This window comes from Neovison vison, chromosome 4, assembly GCF_020171115.1.
Source record: "Neovison vison isolate M4711 chromosome 4, ASM_NN_V1, whole genome shotgun sequence".
Classification (NCBI taxonomy): Eukaryota; Metazoa; Chordata; class Mammalia; order Carnivora; family Mustelidae; genus Neogale; species Neogale vison.
In genome coordinates this window covers 8,517,685-8,533,130 of record NC_058094.1, presented here as the reverse complement: position 1 = coordinate 8,533,130, position 15,446 = coordinate 8,517,685, and the positions used below count along the sequence as shown (strand labels likewise).

General features: G+C 52.4%; 1 protein-coding gene across 2 annotated transcripts in view; it reads right to left on the bottom strand.

Moving 5' to 3' along the window:
* Window positions 1–5,998, bottom strand: part of ST3GAL1 (ST3 beta-galactoside alpha-2,3-sialyltransferase 1) — an 89,548-nt gene extending 83,550 nt beyond the window's left edge. Inside the window, exon 1 of one of the 2 annotated variants that reach the window (XM_044244911.1) lies at window positions 5,733–5,998. The gene's annotated coding sequence lies outside the window, so the exon portion shown is untranslated. Of the gene's footprint in view, window positions 1–4,748; window positions 4,771–5,732 lie in introns of those variants that run through there. The other variant, XM_044244912.1, reaches the window with a different exon arrangement.
* Window positions 5,999–15,446: the final 9,448 nt, after the last annotated feature.

The following is a 15,446-nucleotide window of genomic DNA, read 5'->3' as shown; positions in this document are numbered from 1 at the left end:
AGGAGATTCTGAAGAAGTTCCGGAACTTGAGGGACGCACCCAAGGTCCTTGGCCAGGAGCAGGTGGAATGGGACAGGACCAGGAGCTAGGAGTTCTGAGTCCTAGGCCAGTGGTTGCCCTGCCTGGATCCACTGGACTCAGAAGGAAGTATCCTGACCCCAGCGACTTATCTGACAGTCTTTCCAGTGTAAACCATGGTAGATGGTTCCTGACTATAGATAGATTGAAGTTCATATAGATAACCGTATTCCGACGCCAGCATCTTATCTAACGCTCGTCCCAGTGTAAACCATGATAGATAGTTCCCTCCTAGTGCCTCCAACTTGAGCACAGATCACACCTTTTACTCAGTCAGCAAGACCACGCAGGAGGGGCCCGGGGCATGCAGCAGCCTCACCTGTGTACTCCCCTCGGAACCCAGATATCTCTGTTCCTAGGAATTCCCTGTGCTGTGCCCTAGAGATAAAGAAATTTTGAGTTTCTTCATCAATCCTCAGCAATGAGAAAAGCAAGCTGTACTCTAATCCCGTCATTAGACTCTTTCCAGTGGGGGTTATTAACAACCATATAACATTAACACCAGCCTTGTACATCAAATGTTCTTCCACCAGCATTCTAGAACATTCCACCTTCTGTCAACTTCTCTATTTCTCACATGCTCTGTTTGGATACCGTGCCTCGAGCACTGAGCACTTTCCATGCTAACTCTCCTGCACAGGCTCTTAGCTGGGCTATGAGGAGGCCCCTCCAGGGGCAGGCTCCTGAGCAGGATCTTTGATCCTCACTGAGCATCCAGAGAAAATGACCCAACAGCACTTCAGCCCCAGCCCCAGAGGTGCAAGGCTTGCTGAGCTCACACAGTTAGATGCGGTCCTGTGCCTGAAAACTTGGGCACTGTCCCCGCACACGCTGCTTGCCATCCTTTAACCCCATCTCCCGAGACGGCCATTTAAATCTAAGATCAAGCATAAGGACAAGGATTAGAGATAAAGCACCGAATTTTATTTTTCTTAAAGTAAAGTAAAGCAGGTAGTCTCTATTGTACAGGCTATCATGTGATGCCCATGACCCTGGGAAGATCCCAATTCAAGGTCCTGTACTCCGGCTGAGAACCATGAAGAACAGACAGACCTATGCCTGGTCTGTTATTTTATTTTACTTTATTTTTCTGGGGCACATGGGGCGCACACCACTTTAATTAGATACCGGTTCAGTGCATGGAAGAAAATACCTTTGCTTTCAAAAGTCTGGTTCTCCTAGGTATTCAGACTCTACCTTCTCAGTGAGTCCTCCCGTGGGTCTCATGAGGCAGAGAAATCCGTTCCCTTCTCTGTCCCAGCCTCTCACTGCACGCGCACGTGTTCCACCTGTACAAACCACTGCAACGTACTCTTCAAGCCCCTGGGTGCCTCCCCACCACACGGTGACGTCTGGGGGCAGGGAGGGGTCAGGGGTAGGGGGAGAAGGATGGATCACATGTTCTTTCAACCCTGTATTTTCAGCATCTTGCATGATGACCAGAACATAATTAATACCTAATAAATATTGGTTCAACTGAAATCAAAACAAAGAAACCAATAACAAGACCCAAGAAACAATAAAACCCCAGGACTCCCAAGGAATGCTGGATTCCAATGAGGAAACTGAGATGTAAACTTGCAGAAAAGAATATGGGTGTGGGGAGGGAAACAGAGAGGGCTCACCTAGTTGGGAGCTTAGGAGACCGGGGAGCGTTCCAGGTCAGCTCTGTCACCCAGGGTCCCATGATTTTCCCTCTGGGCCTCAGTATTGTTTTCATTAATATGAAAGATTGAATGAAATGATTTCTATGAACGTTTTCAGCTCCTGGAGTGGGAGTAAAATCGGTCCTAGTGAGGGCATCAAAGCTCCTCTTGGCCACATGCATCACTGGGAGTCTCCACAAACGTCACCTCAGCTCTGCCGAAGTTCAGAACCCAGACTCTGAAACTTCTGGGCCAACTCAATGTCCAGAGCTGAGAATTGCCGGTGAATGACTTCACTGATTGGGCGTGGGCTCTGGAGTCTGGAGCACTCTCTGTAAGGGAAGGGAGGAGGCCCCGCACGGATGGCTCTGTTTCTGGGACACCAGGAACGTCTGGAAGGTTCTGAGGATGGAGCTGGAGCAAAAGCAAGCAGGGTGCAGGCTGTCTTCATGAAGAAAGGCTTTAACGGCCCCAAGGCCATATCAGCAGAACTGCAAACCTCTCATTTTGCAGAGAGTGAAACTGAGACCAGAGCCTGGAACAGTGTGGGTGCCAAGTTACAAAGCGATTGAGTGCTGGCCCTAGGTGACTAGAGCGGGCTTCCTCTGGGGCCCAAGGCTGGTCTTGTGTGCCCAAATTAGAGGAGGGAGCTTTCAGATCCTTGGGTCTGCAAGGGGGGTATGAAGTTTCCACACATGCTCCACAACTGAACAAAGTGACTGTGAAACTTATTCCAGAATTTTCTGTGACTGGGCCAAGAAACAACTCCAGTGGCCAGTGGCATCTGTCCTTGGTGCATGTAGGATTTACTGTGAAGCAGGATAAGGAGATAACTGGTAGATTTTTTTTCTTTTCTTTCTTTCTTTTTTTTTTTTTTTTTTTTTTACTTTGGTTGCTTTACATGGTGTGGGAGGGAGCCTGGGGACAGGGTTAGGGTTTAGCTCCCGTAAGACAAAAAGCCCTGTCCAAATATAACTCCTCTGAGTCAGCAACCACAAAGTAAGGGACTCAAGCAAGGTGAACTGACCGGGTGATTCAAAGAAGCCCTTTCCTGGGGGCTGGGGAGGGAGGGCTGCTGAGAGTTTGCTTCGAAAAGCTATCCTAGCCTGGGGGGCTGCTTGGTGCAGAGGGCCACAGAGACCCACCTGGCACTAAGCCATACAGACCCTTGAAGCTCCAGGACCCAAAAGGATCCCTCAAGGCCAGACCCACAGATGGATCCAGCCCTCATACCTTGGGGACCAAAGGCTCCAGATAGCCAATTCTGTGGAGGTCCCCAACTTCAGTAGGGTGCTGGTAAACCCAGTTGGGGGAATGGCCAGTCTGTGCCTCCAAGGAAGAACCCAGCCCTGAGGTCAGCGAGAAGGCTGGTCAGAAGTCAGCCTCCTCTGCTGCTGAGGGCAACAGAATCCACGCCCCCACAGAGCCCTTGGCCCTCACTGCTGGCAACACTTCCTGTTTCCATTCTCAGGGCAGCATTCAAGAGGCACCCTGCGGCCTGCCAACCCAGTAAGGTGGGAGCAAGAGCCTGCTTCTGTCCAGGCCCTTGCCCTGTCCCAGGGGTAAAGCCTGGATGGCAAATGTGGGACTAGGAGAAGGCAGAGGTGGCACATTTCCAGGCTCGTGGGGTCGTCCAAAGACAGAGGAGGGAGCCCCCTACTCATTTTGTTATTTATTTATTCAGCAAAAACAAATTCTTTGTAAGATGAGATTCCCTTTCCCAGATTTGAAGTCAAAGGTCACGCGGACATGCACGTGGAGTGTGAATGTGTAAACGTGCATATCCCTACATGCACACACATTCACACAATTACATGTAACACTCTGTGCCACCATCTGGAAGGTAACAATAAGGACCCCGTTTTACAGACACCGAAACTGAGATTCAGAGAGTTCGAGTCCGCTGCGGGAACATCAGAGAGGGAGATGGCGAGAGACCGGGATCTGGGCAAGGGCGGCGGGGGCTGGAATGGTGAACTCTGGTGGGTATTTTTAGTCCACCACGGGATTTCAGAACACGGCCTGGCCACGGTATCTGGGGCAGGAGGGGAAGGTGCAGGAAGGGATCTTGAGGGAGACCAGATACCCTGCCTCTGAGGCCCCCTCCCCACCTCCGAGTCAAGCGGCAGTTTCCAAAACAGCCGGCAGGGGGCAGTGTACCTTGCCTTTTGCGAAAGTCCCGGCGCCCCAACGCAGCTCCCGGGGGCAAGACCACCAGGCGACTCCTCCCTCAGCTTCTAAGAAAGCCCAGCTTTGAACCCGGCACGTAGTAGGTGCTCAAGGCACGTCTAGAAACCTGAAGGGCTGGATTAGGTGGATGAACATGAATTCCGTAGAGGCAATAGGGAGGACAAGGAGAGAATCCGGCCCCTGCCAGCGCATTTCATCCACAGGCCTTTTGCCAACAGCCTTTCCCTACTGTGTGTCAGGCGCGGCGGCGACGACTCCTGGACACCCTAATTCCCTGCCAATCTCGCTCTCCCCGCGCTCCCCCCTCCCCGCCCCAACACACACACTCGGCCTCAGAGCAGGGGTGGGCGCTCGTTTTCTCCCTGGGGGACCATCTCAGCCCAAATCTGCGGGGCCTGCGAGGAGGGTGAGTCAGAAGAGGCGAGGAGTCCCCAGAGGTGGGCACGTGAAAGCCAGGGTGATGCCTGAGGCGACCCCGGCGCAAGGGGGTCACTGCCCTCAGAGACGGGGCTGTCTCCGGCTGCGGGACACGCAGAGCCCGCGAGACGCAGTGACCCGCCCAGCCCCCACCACCCGCTCACTTCTGGGCGCGCACGTGTCCACCCGCCGAGCGCCCCCAGCAAGCCCAGCGAGTGGCCGGCGCTGGCCGGGACCTTCGGGCGGCAGGCTGGAGGGACTCCCGGCCCCCGCCGCCGCGCAGAACCCAGACTCTGCAGACGCCGTTCCACAGAGACCGCGCCTGGGGCAAGGAGAAGGCAGACCCGGCGCAGTCTCAACCCCCATCTCAAGTTCAGCCGCACTTCCTCCCGCAAGGTCACGCTCAAACACACTCACGCTGGGCAAAAGGAGGAGCTCAAAGTTGCGCCACGGTCCCGATTCCGAATCTAGCGGTGGTCCCATCCGCGGGCTCTGCCCCAGAGCAGCGGCCGCCCGCCCCCGCGCTCTGGCAAACAGCGGCCCCTGCCCCACGCGGGTCACACACCCGAGAAACGCAGACAAGTTGCTAACTTTTGTCAGATTATTCGCTGCAGCTGCGGCGCCTAACGGGGTTGGGGCGGACTCAAGAGTTTCGAGTTGCCACCAGCACCACCCCCGCCCCGCTGCCCTGCGCCCACCCAACCCCTCCCTGCCCAGCGCGCCACGTCCAGCTACCGCGCCAACTTCTCCACCGTCTCCGGAGCAACGTGGGCCGGCGGCGTCCCCGGGGGCGACGGCCACCTCCCGGATGTGCTCCTGCTCGCAGCGGATCTGGAGGCTCGATCGCAACACCGTCCCGCTGCCGCTGGACCGGATCACCCGCAGCCTCCTCGCGCCCCCGCGCCCCTCGCTCCCACTCGGAGGCGCCGGAGCGAGCCGCCCAGAAGAGACTCATCCCAGCCGCGGCCCCACTGGCCGCTTCGCCCTCTGGCGGCCCCGACCCGGGAGATTCCAGCCTGGCGCCGGTGCAGTGCCACCCCGGGGACCGCTGCCCCGGACCCGGCGCAGGCTCCCCGCTGAGGTCCCAGCAGCTCTTCTAATAACGGCTGAAGATCCCGGAGCCCCAGTCTCCTCCTGGACCTCCTCCCTCTCCCAAAGACCCCAGTGACGCCGTGGCTGGGGAAGGGGTCTCCCTACGTCTGTCTTCCTCCAGGCGCCGGGGGTCTTCAGTCCCACTTCCACTGTCACACCCTCCGAGACCCCTCCCGACCACTTCTGTTCCCGGCTCCGGGCAATCACCCCTCCACTCGGAGAACACACTCGAAACTGCCCGAGCCCCAACTCCGGCGGACGCAGCCCCCCGCGCACCCCGGCAGCGTTGGGCTCGGCGCGCTCACTCACCGCAGCTGGAGACACGCGGGAGTTTCCGCGGCTTTGGGGATGAGGGGCTCCGAGGAGAATAAGCAGGGGTGTCCCGAACACTCGCCCCCCTTCCAGCTCACAGCGCTCCGTCCTCCTCTCCCTGCTCGTCCTCCTCTTCCTCCTCCCTCTGGTCTTTGTCTTTGCAAAGTGTCGAAACTGTCTGGCATAGTGGAGCTCCGCCGGCAGAGGCTGGAGCGGGGGAAGCGGGGAGGCGGGTGAGGATGGGAGCGGTCTCGGGAACACCTTCCCCCGGGTGTAACGGGAGGGGCGGGCGGGCGGCCGGGGAGGGGCCGCTTCCCTGGCCGGCCGGGGCCGGGAGCGGGGCGCGCCGGAGGGGGGCGGGCGCCTCGGCGGCGCGCGGCCCTCCCCTTCCTCCGCCCAGCGCCCGCCCCCCGGGCCCGCGCTCCCCGCGCTCCCCCCGCTCCCCCTCCGCCCGCTCTCGGCTCGGCTTTCGGCTCGCTCTGGGCTTCCAGCGAGCTCCGGAGCCACGTGGACCGCAGCCGGCTAGCGGAGGCCAGGCTGGGGAGACGCCGGAGGCGGCGCGGGGACAGGATCGCCGCCCAGAGAGGGCTCTGCAGGGACCGCTCCGCCACTCTCTGCGGCGAGGCCGCCGCGCCCAGGCTGGCGAGACGAGGGAAGAACCGCCGGGGGACCTGTGGGGTCAGCCCCGGGGAGGAGGAGACGGGCGCCCACCGAGAGGACGTGGCGGTGCCCCCGAAGAGCCCGAGATGGGCGCGCACCGTAGCAAGAAGAGGCCGATACCCCGCTGGCGACCGGGCAAAGCCGCCGACTTCCTCTAAGGGCGCGGGACTGGAGGTGGGATTCGGGGAGGGGAGGAGCGCGGCGGGGCTGGGGCCCGGGTAAGAGCCGAGCCCTGGCCGCGTTCCGAGCCGCAGAGCTGCCCCCGCCCCGGCTCGCCAGCCCGCCGCGGGCTTTTCCTCCTAGATGCGGAGGCTGCATCGCCGCGGTCCAGAGGAGGGCGAACGCCAGGTAGCGGGACTCCAGGCAGGGCCGGACCCGGGGAGGCCTGGGGCTGGGGTTCCTGAGACCGGACCCCTTTTCTGGTTCAGGTTTGGGGCTCGGGTTTGCCCTGTCTCCGTTAGAGGGAAGTGGGGGCATTGGAGACATCTTGCTCAATGGCAGAATCCAGGCTTAGAGATTAAATGCTGGACACAAGGTTTAAGAGGCATTAAAAAAATGCGGCTGTACAGCTTTTATCCCCTCACAGGGATTGTACCTCTTTTACAAGTTTTTTTGAGCAGTGCTAAGAGGAAAGAGGCACAGTGTGGCCTCAGGGACACTTAATTCTTCCAGCTTCCATTGCTTACCTTGGAGAGGTCAGTCTTTTGCGGTGGAAGGGGGATAGTTCCCTAGCCCCTCGTTCTTCAGAGGGACGCTATAGTGTGTGCTTCAGACTAGGGCCAGCTGGATGGGACTTTTTGCCTCTGATCCTGCCTTGCCTTCGTTGGATGTGTGATCTTAGACTAGATAAGGCAGCCCTGTGCCCCAGTTTCCTCTTCTGTGAAAACGGGCCTAATAATTGTCTAGCCCATAAGGTGGTTGTAATAATCAAGTGAATCTATACATGTTGAACCTTAAAACTATGCCAGTCATATAATAAGTACTGAGTGAAAGTTAGCTGTTTCCATGGTGGGCCTCCTGCCTGCGCCTCCACCCCTGGGCAGGGAGGTGGCCTGCCCCAGGGAATTGGTAAAGATTGGTCCAGGAGAGCTCTTGGCCTGGGGGAAGGAAACAGGAGCTCTTCAGAGCAGAGAGAAGTAGAAAGGAGCAGATTGAAAAAGAGGGGGAGGAGAGAGGGAGACGTTCACCGCTAGGAAATTAACTACTTAGTGGTTAGGACTGTACCATCATATCCTAGCAGAGTCTGGAGAAGAGACCAGATTGGGTAAGTAAGTGGCCCCGATCAACCAGCTGTTTTTTTCACTTGCAGCCAAGAACCAAAGTCAGCACTTAATTTCAGCCCCAGGTTCTTGGCAGTTCCCCTAGGTGACTCCACAGTGACATGGGAATTCCTAATTAAATGACTCTGTGGTGAAGCATGCATAAATCATCACCGTCTCCGTAAAGATGAGCATCCCAGGCTCCGATGGGGTAACCTGGCAAGGCTTTTTTTCTGGCCCACATCCCTTCTGTTGTAATATAGTTCTTGGGAAGTAGGAGAGAAGGCTCCCCCACCCTCCTGTTGTGATAGGCCATGGGGACAGCGCCTCCAAGGCCCCTGGACCTTTCCGGGAGCCCACATCGAGAACTGTGTGTCACAGCATTCCCCGTTGTCACCCTGAGTGTGTCTCCCGACATGCCCTGCCCAAGAACAGCCGTCCTAGTCATTGCTGGGAGTTGTCTGCACAGTGAGTGCCCCCAGGGAGCCCCGACATCGATGTAATGCTCACACACACACCCTCCCCCACGTACTATGAGCAACTGCAAATCTCTCAGTAATAATGGCGAAGGAAATTGATCTCGTCCTCCCCCAACCCCCTTTCTTCACGCATCAGATGGAAGGATCCTAATGGGCCCTGATGCCATCTGGGTGATTAGGCAGAAAGGGGCCGCCTCGTTCGTCAGTGGTTAAGTTCAGATCTGCTGTGTACTTGGTGGCTTGTTTGGGGGCAGTGTTTTCCTTACCATGGTTTGGGGGGCCCCACTTTCCTTAGATCAAAGGAGTAATAGAGGGATGTACTGAGGGAAGCTGGAAGGAGAAAGACAGCCAGGCTTTCTCACTCTACTCTGGCTCCGTAACTCACCTTCTCTCCCTCGTCTTTCTCCTCTTCCTCTCCCCCTCTCTCTGCTCTGTTCTCTCCCTGCCCACAGTCATTCTCTGTTAAGCCCTGGGGTCTGCCCTACTATTTTCCTGGTGGTTGCAGCCGCAGCCCTTCTAAGTCCTGACGACTGTCGTAATGCTCCTTCCAGTTTCACTTCCCACTGCTCATTTATTTGGGGTTTTAGTTTTTCCAGGAGAGGAGTCTGATTGGCAGGGCTCCCTGGATCATGGGTCATCAACAATCCCAACCATGAACAGGCTGCCCAGGCAGCATGTGCCCATCTCAAGAGTAAGCATGTGGAAGGAGAGCTGTACATTTTACATCACAGGGAATGCGGGACCCCGGACCCTTCCATCCCTGGGAATCTTGGGGGCATTTGAACCAGCAGAACAGACACACAACCACACTCTACACGAACGTATATTATACCCCACATCCATACTAAAGCAGCTGATTAATCTTGTCCAATCATAAACACCCTCTCTTTTGCGCCAGAATTCAGCTTGGGAAGACGTAGATTTAATCCCTGCTTGGATCAACAAGATAAAGAGAGAAATATACTGTGTCTTCTAGGAAAGGAGTCCTCTTGAATCCTGGGAATCTTCTCTTTACTTCCAACCGTACATGAACATGAAAGTGTTTTTAACTCAGTAACTCAGTTCTTCTGGAAGACATCTTGTGCTGATGAGAGGAGCCAAATCAAAGCTTAGTAGATCCAGAGCCCTGATTGCACCATACCTGAAGCATACTTCTAGACTTTCTGTTGTATGAGTCAGTACAGTTCTTTTGTTTAAAAGAACTGGGTCACGATCCTGTTACTTGCTGCCAGATGCTTGATAACTGATACAAAAGATCTGACTATAGCCAGATTCATTTTTCCTGAAGCCACAAGGCATTCCCAAGCTCAAAATCCTTAAAACTTCAAAGGTTCCTAATGGCTGAGGATGAAAATCCAAACTTCTGAGCCTAGCAGTGAAGGTCCTCCTTGATGTGGTCCCAGTGTAGTTTCTCATTCGTTTCCTCCCAGTATTTCTCTTTTTGAGTCCTGTATAGCAGACATGATTCAGTCCAGGAGCTCTGGTTAAATGACATTTGTTATGTCCTTGAAGTCAACATGGATCTCCATCTTGCTGGGTCCCTGAAGATTTCACTAACAGCCATCATGGGGCTCCCCAGCCCCTGCAGTATATAAAGATCTAGGGGTCTCAGGCAAGCCCTGGTGTCTCTGCTTCCTAGCCATCCTCACTATATCAGCTGAGCCTCTTTGTTCTGGACTATGGGACCCATAGAGGATCCTGACTCCTAAACATGTTTGTCCCTGGGTTCAGTCTTCTTGGATGTGATCATTTCCTAGCACTGTGATAACAAATTACTACAAACTGGGGGACCCAAACCAGCAGAAATGTGTTTGCTCACGGTTCAGGAGGCCAGATGTCTGAAATCAAGGTGCCTCCAGACTTGGCTCTTTTTGGAGCTCAGATAGAGAGAAATCTCTGAGAGAGAATCCGAGCCTCTCTCCCAGCTTTTGGTGGCTCCCGGCAGTCCTTGGCTTTCCTTGGCTTGTAGATGATCTCTTTGATATCTGGCTCCCTCTTCACATGGCTGCACGTGTGTGTGTGTGTGTGTGTGTGTGTGTGTGTCTGACTGTCTGTTTTTCGGTCTGTCTTCTTCTGTGGTGAGGACAGCAGTCATTGGATACTTTGGGCCCACCATAATCCACCAGACACTGTACTAAGTGTTGGGGACATGGAGGTGGACACAACATAGTCCCCAGCCTCCAGGATCCAACGATCTGTCAGGGGACCGGAGTTGCGGGGAATTCCGACACATTCGGGCTGCGCTGTGATAGGCTAACAGGTGGGCACTTACAGGGTGTTGGTTCACAAGATTGAGAGCATTTGGGGTGAAATCTGAAACTGGCCCCGTGCACAGAAGCCAGGGAGAGATGAAAGAAAGAGACTGGTGAGTGTCGGGTTTAATAATCAAGAGAATTTACTTGTAAATCTTATCTTGGGGGCCTTGAGATGAGTAGACCTCTGAACCTTCCTTCTAGAATCTTAGAAGTTTATAGAGGGGCTTTAATGAGATTCAGTGATGGACACTGTCCGGGTGGTCTCAGCAAAACCTCTGACAGCTGTGCCCCGGAAAAGAGCTCCCATTATGGGAACAGGGTGTGGTTGAGGCGGGGTGTACATTCCGAGGACAAGGGCGGGGATGAAGATCCTCCACCTGTCCTGGGCCAGCTCTCCTTTCAGCTGGCGGTCATGTCCCCGGGATGACCTCCTCCACCCGGGGGTAGCTCCTGGGGACAGGTGTCCTGAGATCTCCGGGTGAACTAGGGCGTATGCGGTGTGCGGAACGCATAAGCTCCTCCAGTCACCCACAGCCTTGCAAACCAGGCGGGGCCGTCTGGGCCTTATCCGGAGAGCCATTGGCATCTCGGAGACTTCACGTTTGGAAAGAGGCGCTGAGGACACAGTGATGTCAGCATGCCGGCCAGACCACTCGGGAAGCCTTGTTCAGACTGGAGGCAAAGTTCCAATAATCCAGGTGTCCGGCCTCTGACCTGAGAAGGTGCAAAATCCTAGGCAGAGGCAGATAAGTTCCAGAGGAGAGAAAACGAGCAGAACATTACCACGACAGGTCAGGGACCACAAGAAGAGAGGAACACTTCCATCTCTGCGTTGGCGACAAATCCAGCAGGGACAGTACACTCTCCCAACGTCCATCCCCTACTTTTTTCTTGCAACAGAGTTACATAGTTAACACACACACACACACACACACACACGGAGGGGCACAGGACATCTGGGGAGATGACAGCCATCTTTCATGGCAAGACCAGCATGCATGTGATAGGGCTAAAAGCTAGAAAAAATCTCTGGTCCCTGAAGGCAATGCTGAGGAACGGATTCAGTGCTGGCAACATCTTCTTCCTCGGATCCCTCCGTCTATGAAAGGAAAACACACAGCAATCCCGGCCCTATTTCTTGAAAGTACCATAGTGAGATTTGTGGATGGTGGATGGCAGCCATCTCCAAAACACGGCACCTCAGGGAGGAGAAAGGAGTACTTTTCCCACCTGTCACATTTCCGTGTTTGTGGGACCTTCCTTTGTGGTTTGTTCTGCTCACCTATCCTGCAAAAATCGTCCCCCAAACCAGAGGCATGAAACGGTAGAAACATTGCATTTGATCTCAGGGTTGGGGGGCGGTCAGGAGTTTGGATGGAACCGCACAGGGTGAGCTAACCTCTGCCCCACGTGTCTGGGAAGCTGAGGTTAACTGGAATGGCTGAGGCTGTTAGACTCGCAGGCAACAGGTGGTGGTGGAAACCAGATATGAATGGGAGATCACCTGGGGACGTTGAGGAAAAGGAAGAGGGACAAGGTCGGAGGTCTGAGGACGGGGTGGTTGTCCGTGAATGGTTATGGAATCAATAATTCATTCAAGATCATACCTTTATAGATAGTCCCCCAGGTCAGTGGCTCTTCCTTCTGATCCCAAGCAGGAGAAGGATCACAGCTAAGGGAGTCTCCAGTTACTTCCCGGAGCCAGAAAAGGAGTCCTTCGAGTCTACTTCTCAAACTTCAGTGTGCACAAGGATGCCTCCAGCAGGCTTATTCTAAACAGAGTCCTGCGTCCCACTCACGGTGATTTGAAACTCACTAGACCTGCGGCGGGGTCCAGGACTCTGACTTTTTAAACTAATCCCTTTTGTAATAATGGCCACAGGGGCTGGGTGGACAGCACTCAACGGCGACATCCCAACAGAGCTGTGGACCAACGTCTTTTGATAAGACGTTCTGGCCCCAAGTGTCGGCTCTGCTACTTTGTAACCATCTGACTTTGGACACTTTCCTTTTTCTGATGACTTTCTTATCTGTACCATGAGGAGGTTGAGTTGGAGCAATGTTTTCAATTCGTGCTCTGTCGGACCCAAGGGGATTGCCTGCTGGGTATCCACCTCCATTAATCCATTTAGCAAATATTTATTGACTGGCTGGATCCTAGAAATATTATATATAGTATCCATGATTAATTATCATTATGGTAGTTATTTCCAAAGAGAAGCACAAGACGGGCTGAAAGAGGGAGCTGGCAAAGATGACTTAAATTGTGCATGCCCTTCCACTTGGGATGCCACTTGGCCGAACTGTTGTCAGGATGGAAACTACTGGCTTAGATAATCTTAAGTGTCCTCATAACCGGAAACCTTTTGTTCCATGATGTTTTTCAAAGAACTTATTTCTGAGTAAAGTCGAAACAAGCAGAATGCATTTACTGTATTTGAAATATGTCAAGGACCCCAAGGTTAACACTTTCATTCTTGAAAAGAAATTGTGCGCTCTTTAGGGATTGAAAATGGTCTATATCATGGTTTTCTGATATTTAATAACCAGCTCCTTTACCTGGGAAATTGAAGGAACGAAGTGACAGCGAAACTGAAAGGAAGCTCTGTGTGCTTGCTGGAGGAAACAGCAAAGCAGGGAGGGTAGGACAGGGGCTCCAGCCGGACAGATGATCTGCACTTTCTGAGCCTTCTAGTTTTCGTCCGCAGAATGGGCAGATGGTATCTGCCTCCAGAGTCGTTTTAAGGAGAAAGATTATATATAAAAATTATTAGTTCGGTGTGAGATACTTAGTAAGCATTCAATAAATTATGGCCATTATTAATTTAAGTATCTTTCTTATGCATATTATTCTTGTCAATATTCCTGCAAATGTTTTATAGATGAGAATGGAAAAGTACTCAGTGTGGGAGCTGCCAAATATCAGGGCTTTGCCAGGCCAACAGCATCTCTGGGGGAAGAAAGCCTTATAATTCTCTCTTTTCTAAATTACATGCCCCTGGAGCTGGCCTTACAATTTTGAATTTGCCTGCATATCCTCCCCTCCCCCCACCAAGGAGAGCAAGTTACTTTTGCTCAGTAAAAACCAAGCCTATATCCAAATTTAAGATAGTGGGGTTTCCATATTTAATAAGAATAATGATGACAGCCTTATAGACTGTTGAGAAATTGCAAAGAAGCCCTAAAGTAATTTCTTCGTATTTTTCTGGAGACGAATAGGCTAACTTGCCTTAATACTAAACCAGCAAGCATCTTTTTGTTCTCTTCTCTCTTGATCATTAAAGCCATAGGGAGACTGCACCCAGGTGGGGGGTCCCTCTAACACTTACTGGTTTGTGGAGAGCAGCTGCACATCTGAGCTTGGGTGAAACATGGGGCTGCAGCTTCCTTTTGTCTAAAATGAGAGTGATGACAGATTTCACCCTCTAGGCTGTTAGAAAACTTAAATAAGGTGGCTTTTAGACAGCCACGCACATATAGTAAGTGCACAGTAAGCTAACTATTGCTATTTTCATGTGTATTGATGTACTAGATATTTTGGTGTTTGGTTGTATATGTCGAACTGCAAACTCATCAAATATAAATTAATGTTAGTTTCTTGCATTTAATGATCCGCATGTAATGACTCTGGAGGCAGCTGAATCGACCTTGATGTTGTGTTGGGACCTATGGCCTCAGTTTTAAGAGATGAGACATCTGCTATAGATTTGGGGTGTCAATTTGGTAAAATCCTGTAAGACATCGGGGCGCCTTAGGACTGTAGTCTATAACCAGACACGGGAGAAGGCGGAATTCCATCAGGTGGTAAAACAGCTGGCTGGCAAAGAATCCTGTTGTCTGGGGAAGAATTTGGAATTTCACCTATGCAAACCAGGCAGGAGTGTGTTTAGTGGTTAGGATTGGGTTCCATGGCAGAAAACACCACGTCACAGTGACTTAATCAGGTAGAAGTTAATCTTTCCTTTTTCTAAGTCCTGGGACACAAGGTTTACCTGGCATTCTACAGTGTCAGAGACCTAGGCTCCATCCATCTGGTTCCACAGTAGGGCACACCACCCAGCCCCAAAGGACTTCCTAGTCCAGGTTGGCTGCTCCCCCTCTGGACATCAAATCTGTATTCCAGTCATTCAGAAAGAGGTAAGAACAGGCCCTCACCTTTAAGGACATTTTCCTACAGATAGCCCACAGCACTTCCACTTAGGAACTCATTCCCCAAGCCACTCCCAGCTGCCTACCTGCAAGGGACACTGGGAAATGTAGTCCTTATCCTGGGAATGCATGCTGTGGGAAATGGATGTTTGGGGACAATTAGCATTCCCTGAAGCAAGGTTAGAAGGGGTTAGAGCACTCAATCCAGATGCAGGGGCAAGAGCGCAGAAGTGAATCCCAGGTGCTCAGTGTGGACTTGGAATAGCTTGTTGCTATAGTAACTAGAAAAAGCCTGAAGGTGCCAACTGTCATGACCAAAAAAAAAAAAAAAAAAAAATTGTCCTTGTCCCTCAGACCCTGTGTTCTGGCCAGAAATCTGATCAATAAGTTCGTAACTTTAGGTCGGTCCTCCTTGTGATGTTGAAACAGCTTGTTTATTCTGCTAGTGCTGACCGTTCTCCACCCTGGCAAAGGTTTGGAACATATTATACAGAGTGAAGAGAAAGGAAATCCCAGAAGTAATGTCTGTGGGGAAATGAGCATATGTTTGGTATTTGAAGTCTGGAGTATAATAAAAAGAAAAAGAAAGTGTTTTGATACATTGGAGTCCAATTAGCCTGATAATGCCATTTTAAAATGTAACTGAGCAGTGGTGTAATTTAGACTTGTAAATTTCCATCAAAAAGTTTTTTAAAAATTAGAAAGTTTACCATGTTCGATTGTTTAGAAGAATTGGAGAGTCTTAATTTAGTTATAAGTTGAATGATAACTTCATTAGATGTTTTTAATCCTTAGGCAGGCTTTTGTCACATCCGTTTAAACAGTGGAGGGGATTTAATGAATGGAGCTCTTACCTGGGCCAGTCCTTTGAAGTTAGTCAGGATTCTTCCAACACTGAACACGAGACTC